General features: G+C 40.6%; 1 pseudogene; it reads left to right on the top strand.

The window, feature by feature from the left end:
- The first annotated feature begins 5,329 nt into the window (after positions 1–5,329).
- On the top strand, positions 5,330–6,290 carry LOC110286892 (annotated as a pseudogene).
- The last annotated feature ends 2,144 nt before the right edge of the window (positions 6,291–8,434 follow it).

The raw sequence follows: 8,434 nt of genomic DNA, 5'->3' as shown, positions 1-8,434 counted from the left end.
CTGGACTTTGCACTATGGGCAAGTAGCACTGATCCCCCAGGAAAGAACTGTGAATGTAACAGAGAACATCAGACAGGGAAGTTGAGGAGACATCTGCTCAGGGAGATGGGCATACGGGCAGGTGCAGCTGAAGTACCAGCTACATGCCCAGGCTGGGGGTGTTGGATGTATTCAGCCTGAAGAGTGCAGACCAAGAGGAACCACAATAGGCCAGACTATATGGAGCACATGTCAAGGGACTGACTTCGTTCCTTTCCCTCCCCAACCTGCTGCTCTTATTGTCCCTCAAACAAGCAGCTTGGGATGGAGGCAACGACAGAATCAAGGGGTTAGGGCACCACATGGTGGAGTCCTGGGCAGAGAGGGAGTGCAAGAGCAGGGGCAGATAGATGGCTGTGCAGGAAAGCAGAGCAACAGTGTCTCAGCAAGCATAGTCACAGAGCAGGGCAGGCACAGGTGTGGCGTGAGACCTACTTTTCACGAAGTGAACCAGGAGTAGAGCAAACCATGAGAGAATGAGGGAGGTGGGAGAGGGATGCCTATGCTTTGGATCACTAGTGAGAGACTTGTTTTAAAAGTGTCAGTTAAGGGCCATGTAGAAATATTGCTTGCTGGGTACTGTGTATTAGACATGGAGACGCCCCAGTAAGTAGGGACAAGGTAGTGAACACCAACCTACTGGGTGTGGAAGTTATTAATTACCCCTACCAGCCTCCTGAGATAAAATTAAAAATCAGAGAGAATGACAGCCAGGCTACATGACCAGGTCGCCATGTGGTGAACTTGGTGGCTGTGTTGAGTCCCAGATTCATAGGAGAAAGCAGTCCACTTAAGCTTATGGGTTTGGTCTATGGCTACAAGAACCCAAGGGAAGGGTTACAAAAACCTCTTTTGAGAGGGGATGCCATCCAAGGTTAGAGATCCTAGAACAAGGGTCAGTGAAAACACCAGACATAAAGACTGAATATCTCTGTCCTCAAAGGCAGCACAGGGGTAGCCCTGAGCTCAATAACACTCCCCTGGGACCAGGGGAATGCTTACTCTGACCTTCCGGGAGGGGAGCTTACCAGATCTCCAAAGTTTAGGTTTGTGAGTGATGGCTCTTCTTGTGGTTGCAGGGGGCATATGGAACTGCAGAGTTTCTAAATCCTAGTCACAGCACAAAATGTTGTGTTTTATAAAAAAATATAGGGAGAGAGAATATGTTTTTGGATGTGAAGTCAGGTGTGGGGAGAGGGGGTGCCTTTGCGGGCCCATGCTGAGTTATCTCCTTCCCCTGAAGGACGAGCCACATGAAGGTATATTAAAGAATAGATTTGATTCAGGGCATGAGAAGGGGAGTTGAGAGAGTAGTAGAGACAGAGAAATGCAGAGAGAGAGAATAGAGGAGTAGAGGCTGACCATGAGCATGTGGAGATAGAGGGGGAGGGGAATAATGAGAGACTGGGAAGGGGCTAGAGGACAGAGTGAGAGCAAGAAGACAAGAGAGAGAAGAGGGGGCATGCAGTCCCTTTTATAGTGAGTCAGGCACACCTGGCTATTGCCAGGTAACTGTGGGAGGAGCCTAGACAAAATGCTAACAGCTTTAATATGGAATTCATATGATTAAAGGTAGAAAATTTCTGTGAAAAATCCAACATTTCTTCATGATAGTAATCCTGGAGAAACAAGCTACATACCCTAACATAATAAAGGTAATTTACAGTAATTCCACAGTTGGCATCAACCTAAATAAATAGAAACTCAAAACATTTTAGTAAAATAAGAAAGAAGACAATAAAGGCCTATTCTCTCCATGCATATGCAATATAGTATGAAGTATGAGAGGAATAAGACAACAGAAGGAGATGAAGGGAAGTAAAAATATCTTTATTTACAGATGATATGACTAATGCATCAAAGAACCCAATGAATCCAACAAGAAATTTCAACAGCTCATACAACTTTCATTAAATTAGCAAAGTAGATAACACACAGAAATCACTAGTCTTTTTATATATAAATAAAAAACAAGATGAGAAAAAAAATAAGAGAAACAGTATATTTCACAGTAGCATCAATAAAATAAAATATCTTGGCATAACTCTAGCAAACTGTGGGGTCTGGAAGCTGTGTGATAGGGGAGCAGGCCCAGGGTAAGTATAGTGTTGAAGCATGTCCAAAACCTGAAAATTTTATCCTACAATTGGCAGTAGGATTATTCTCTTGATGCTCTATGTCTGCATGTCTCAGAGCTTATAGCTCTACACCCATACCTTTGTCACACAGGTAACCAAGTCACCAAATATTTCTACCTCTACCATTATAAAATTATTTTTCAGGTGTCCAGTAACACCTGAAATTCCTCCTTATATGAATAAGGCACCCCCAGGTCACTGGATCTGGCCAATAATGTACAGTCACTTTGATCACCCCCACTTACCCTACAAAGGACACTGTCAATAAGACCAAAAGGCAAACAACAGATTGGGAAAGGATCTTTACCAATCCTAAATCAGATAGGGGGGCTAATATTCAATATATATAAAGAACTCAAGAAGTTGGACTCCAGAAAACNAAACAACCCTATTAAAAATGGGGTACAGAGCTAAACAAAGAATTATCAACTGAGGAATACCGAATGGCTGAGAAGCACCTAAAATTTTTTTCAACATCATTAATCATCAGGGAAATGCAAATCAAAACAACCCTGAGATTCCATCTCACAGTAGTTAGGATGGCTAAAATCAAAAACTCAGGAGACAGCAAATGCTGATGAGGATGTGGAAAAAGAGGAACACTGCTCCACTGCTGGTTGAACAGTTACAACCACTCTAGAAATCAGTTTGGCTGTTCCTCAGAAAATTGGACATAGTTCTACTGGAAGATCCAGCAATACCACTCCTGGGCATATACCCAGAAGATGCTCCAACATGTAATAAGGACACGTGTTCCACTATGTTTGTAGTAGCCTTATTTATAATAGCCAGAAGCTGGAAAGAACCCAGATCTCCCTCAACAGAGGAATGGATACAGAAAATGTGGTACATTTACAAAATGGGGTACTATGCAGCCATTAAAAACAATGAATTTATGAAATTTTTAGACAAATCGATGAATCTGGAGGATATCATCCTAAGTGAGGTAACACAATCACCAAAGAACGAACATTATATGCACTCACTGATAAGTGGATATTAACCCAGAAGCTCAGAATCCTTCTTAGAAGGGGAAACAAAATAGCCATGGAAGGAGTTACAGAGACAAATTTTGGAGCAGAGACTGAAGGAACAACCATCCAGAGATTGCCTCACTTGGGGATCCATCTCATAAACGACCATTAAACACAGACACTATGTCAGATGCCAACAAGAGCTTGCTGACAGGAGCCTGATAGAGCCTGATAGAGGGGCTCTGCCAGTGCCTGGCAAATACAGAAGTGGATGCTCACAATCCTCCATTGGACAGAGCACAAGGTTCCCAATGAAGGACCTAGAGAAAGTACCCAAGGAGCTGAAGAGGTCTGAAGCCCCATAGGAGGAACATCAATATGAACTAACCAGTACCCTCATAGCTCCTTGGATATAAACCACCAATCAAAAACAAACAAACAAACAAAAAACATATTGTGGACCTTGTGGCTCTAGCTGTATATGTAGCAGAGAATGGCCTAGTTGGTCATCAATGGGAGGAGAGGCCCTAGGTCCTGTGAAGGATCTATGACCTAGGGGAATGCCAGGACCAGGAATGGGAGTGGGAGGGTTGGGGAGCAGGGGGAGGGGATAGGGGATTTTTTAGGGGAACCCAGGAAAGGGGATAACAGTTAAAATGTAAATAAAGATAATATCTAATAAAAACAGAAAGAAAAGGAAAAAAATGAGCTGTTTCACTGAAGATACTTCCCAACATGTTCTCATGATGCTTCCTGCCTCCTGAGGTCACTCACTCAGGAGTGCTTCTGTAGTGTTCCCTGACTCAGGATTCCCCAGTTGTGATTGCAGTATCATAATGCATCTATGCATTTAGAAGTAGAGTTTGACAGCACCCTAGCAAGTGAAATACTATATAATTAAACATTTAAGATGTTGAAGACAAGAAAAGATGCAAAGACACCCCATGCTCATGGGTTGGTAAGACTAATTTGTGTAAAAAGCCATCTTCCCAAAAGCAATCTACAGATTAGATGAAATTTCTATAAAAAAATGTAACAAAATTCCTCATAGAAATTGGAAACAAACAAACAACAACAACAAAAAAAAAACAAAATAAAACAAACTAACCAAGCAAGCAAGCAAGCAAACAAACAAACAAAACACTAATTGTAAGATTAATCTGGAAACACATATCCCCAGGATAGCTAAAGCCATCCTGAATAATAAAAAAATGGCTGGAAGGTACCAGTATCTCAGAATACAAATGTACTACTGAGCGACTGTATTAAAAAGTATTGTGGCATGGGCATAAAAACAGAAATGCTTATCATCAGATCAAATTGAAGAGCCAGATAAAATTCCACACACCTCTTGACACTGATGCTGCTGGTAAAACATGCAAATAGGTTCATTGTCCTTTATTACCCTGCTTGAAATTCAACCAGGAATGAATCAAGGACCCCAACAAAAGGTCAGACACCCTAAATCTGATAGACAAAATAATAGAAATAATCTTGAATTTATTGGCAGAGAAAAAAAATTTCTGAAAAAGACACCAATAGTATAGTCACTAAGACCAACAAATAATAAATGAGATTTCATAAAACTAAAATGCTTCTTTAAATCAAAGACACCATCATTCAGAGAGTTGCTATCTAAAATATATAAACCTAAAAAATGAGCATCAATAGAATTAATAATTCAATTAAAAATAGATCACAAAAATTCTCAAAATAGCGCTGAGAAAGACATTGAAAAATATTTACGATCCTTATTCAGCAGAGAAATGAAAATTAAAACTACTTTGATATTTCATCATAACATGTCATAATGTCAAAAATAAATAAAAGAAGTGACTGGATTTGTTGGGAAAGATGCATTGTAAGAGAGATAGTCATATACTGGTAGTAGAAATAAAAACTTGTACAGATACTATGGAATTTTGAAGGTTGTGGGTAAATAAATGGAGGTAGAAAAGAAATCAGGTTGAGGTAACTCAGACCTCAACAGACAAATGTTGTAAACTGTCTCTTGTATTTGCATTTTGTCTTTTAAGTGTTCTGCACACTACAGTCCAAATACCAGCAAAAGGTAGGTAGATAGTGATGGAGTCACTGCTGCTTAGCCCAGGCCACGCTGCTGCTGCTCTCCAGTCCACCCCCCGCCCCCCCCATCTCCATCATGCACTAGCGGTCTCAAAATATTCAAAGTCCAGGATGGCAACCCTCGAGGACCAGCTGATTGTGAATCTTCTTAAGGAAGAATAGGTCCGCAAAACAAGATTACAGTTGTTGAGGTTGGTGCTGTTGGCATGACTTATGCCGTCAGATTCTTAATGAAGGACTTGGCAGATGATTGATCTCCAGCTTGGCAGCCTTTTCCTTAGAACACCAAAAATTGTCTCCAGCAAAGACTATTGTGTAACTGCAAACTTTAAGCTGGTCATTATCACAGCGGGAACCCATCAGCAAGAGGGAGAGAACCAGCTCAATTTGGTCCAGCAAAACCTGAATACCTTAAATTCATCATTCCCAACATTGTAAAGTACAGTCCACATTGCAAGCTGCTTATTGTCTCAAATCTAGTAGATATCTTGACCTATGTGGCTTGAAAATTCAGTGGCTTTGCCAAAAGCCCAGTTATTCGAAATGGTTGCAATTTGGATTCAGCTAGGTTCCCTTACCTGATAGGAGAAAGGCTGGGAGTTTACCCTCTAAGCTGTCATGGGTGGGTCCTGGGAGAGGATGATGACTCCAGTGTGACTGTGTAGAATGGTGTGAATGTTGCTGGCATCTCCCTGAAGTCTCTGAACCCAGACCTGGGCACAGATGCAGATAAGGATCAGTGGAAAGATATTCACAAGCAAGTATTTGACAATGCCTATGAGGTCATCAAGGTGAGAGGTTATACAGACTGGCCCATTGACATCTCTGTGACAGACTTGGTTGAGATCATAATGAAGAACATTAGGCAGCTGCATCCCATTTCCATCATGATTAAGGGTCTCTATGGAATCATGTCTTCCTCAGTGTCCCATGCATCCTGGGACAAAATGGAATCTCGGATGTTGTGAAGGTGACATTGACTCCTGAGGAAGAGGCCCACCTGAAGACGAGTGCAGATATCCTCTGGGGAATCCAGAAGGAGCTGCAGTTCTAAAGTTTTCCCAGTGTCCTAGAACTTCACTGTCCAGGCTGCACCAGGGTTTCTGTGGAGACCACATACTTCTCATCTGAGTTGTGTTTACTACATTTGTGTTGAGGTGGTCTGGGAGAAAAAAAAAAACTCAGTTCCCACAGCTGTACCCTGCAGCCAAGTGGTACTTGTGTAGTGGATACTTGGTTAGTGTGACAGTCTCACTGTCTCTGAGACACACTGCCTGACTCTGTGCAGGCTTCCATTACCATGTAAGCCTGCTTCACACCTGTGCTGTGCACCCTCACCAAATAGGCCCAGGCCAAGTTCCCAGTTACTCATATCCTTGCTCCAGTGTGTAAGCCCGTTATACATATCATGTGCATAAATATTTTACAGGATATTTTAAATATTATATGCATCTGAAGTGTACATTGCAATATTGTGTAAAATGTAAGATCTGAATATGGATGATGGAACCAAGCACTCCTGTGTCATGCCAATTAAAACACCAAATAAACCTTGAAAAGTGGGAAAAAATAACTTAGGTAGATATCAAAGGATAGGAGAAGAACAGTATCTCCTAATAAACAGGAGATAAAAGTATTGTTATGGAAAAAATTTAGGGGGATTGAGTATGGAGGGAGGGAGGTTAAATAGGGGTGAGCTAACACTAAGGCACATTTGAAAAACCACATGGAAGCCACTGTAGAATGAATATAGGTATATGAAAGGAATATCTAAATAGATTTATCAGTAGTAGAGGAGACTATGGACCAACTAGACATTTTATGAACAAGTAAAAATTCCAATGCCAAGAATGGGTTACATCGTGCTGAATCACTGACCAAAACTACCCTGTTGAAATCTCCAAGCATCACAGGCTAATACTGAGGCTATTAGTTACTCTCTACAAAATGATGGTAGAGACATATTGCTGAAGACAATACTTACATATCTCATTGAACCAGAGAAGTCAAGCTGATACTGAATTAGAAGCTTCACACCTACTAACTAGCATTCATGATACTGGAAGCTACTAACACTACCAGAAGAGGGGGTTAATCATCAACCTAACTACAAATATTTCAACCTTTATCAGTGGCTTCCTGTACAATATACTGCTGCAATAGTGGCACAAACATTTCATAAATAATCAGACACTTTCTAAATTGGAGATAAGACCCAATTTATGAGATGGAGCACATACTTGGCAATCTGCATTAGCCAAGAACCTGAGAACAGATGTCATGAGTCTAGGGGAAAACCAAATAATGTTCTAAAAACACATTACTCCCAATAACATTCCACTGTTCCCAGAGAGCAGTACCTTACTCAGCATCACCAGGGAAGCTTCTTCATATAGGACAAAGAAATTAATACTGAAATCCATGACTAGAAAATGCATAGAAAATGAGAGATTTTAACGGACATGATGCTAAAAGGATGTTTTCATTAATTTTCTCAATTCAAGGTTCAGGAGCTTATGTTTTTAAAAAAAAAGAGTAAAAGATTGTAAGAGCCAGGCGTGATGGATTACTCTAAAGTAGCAGAGTCTTCTAAAATATAGCAAAGACTGATGTAAATATGAACTTGTACATTGATGGTATATACAAGACCTGCTCAGCTTAAAGTTGGACAGGGTCTCAGGACTGAGAGGCAGAAGTACACATGGTCTTCTATCACTAGCCAAGAAGCTGTATGCAATTAATACCCATCGGTAAAGTAAAAATCAGTTTTTCCAGTATCATACTAGATATTATAAGCACACAGGGTAGGCCCAGTAGTAGTTGACCAACACAAAGCAAACTTAATGGTATTTTTATGAACATTTTTTTATTATTTTGCTACATCTGTGTAATTTTTATCTTATTGGTCTTTTGTTTGCATAGTTTGGTTTCCATTTGTGTGTGTGTGTGTGTGTATGTTTTGTTTATGTTTGTTTATTTTAAAAGTGAGGGAAAGGAAACATAATGTTGGGCTGTTAGGGAAGTGGGGAAAATTGTGGAGAAATTGTCATCAAATCATGTGGGGAAATGTAATCAAAATACATTATATGAAAAAGATTTCCTGACTCTAGCTGCATATGTATCAAAAGATGGCCTAGTTGGCCATCACTGGAAAGAGAGGCCCATTGGACTTGCAAACTTTATATGCCCCAGTACAGG

This window comes from Mus caroli, chromosome X (assembly GCF_900094665.2).
Source record: "Mus caroli chromosome X, CAROLI_EIJ_v1.1, whole genome shotgun sequence".
Classification (NCBI taxonomy): domain Eukaryota; kingdom Metazoa; phylum Chordata; class Mammalia; order Rodentia; family Muridae; genus Mus; species Mus caroli.
This window is presented reverse-complemented; position numbering and strand designations above follow the sequence as displayed.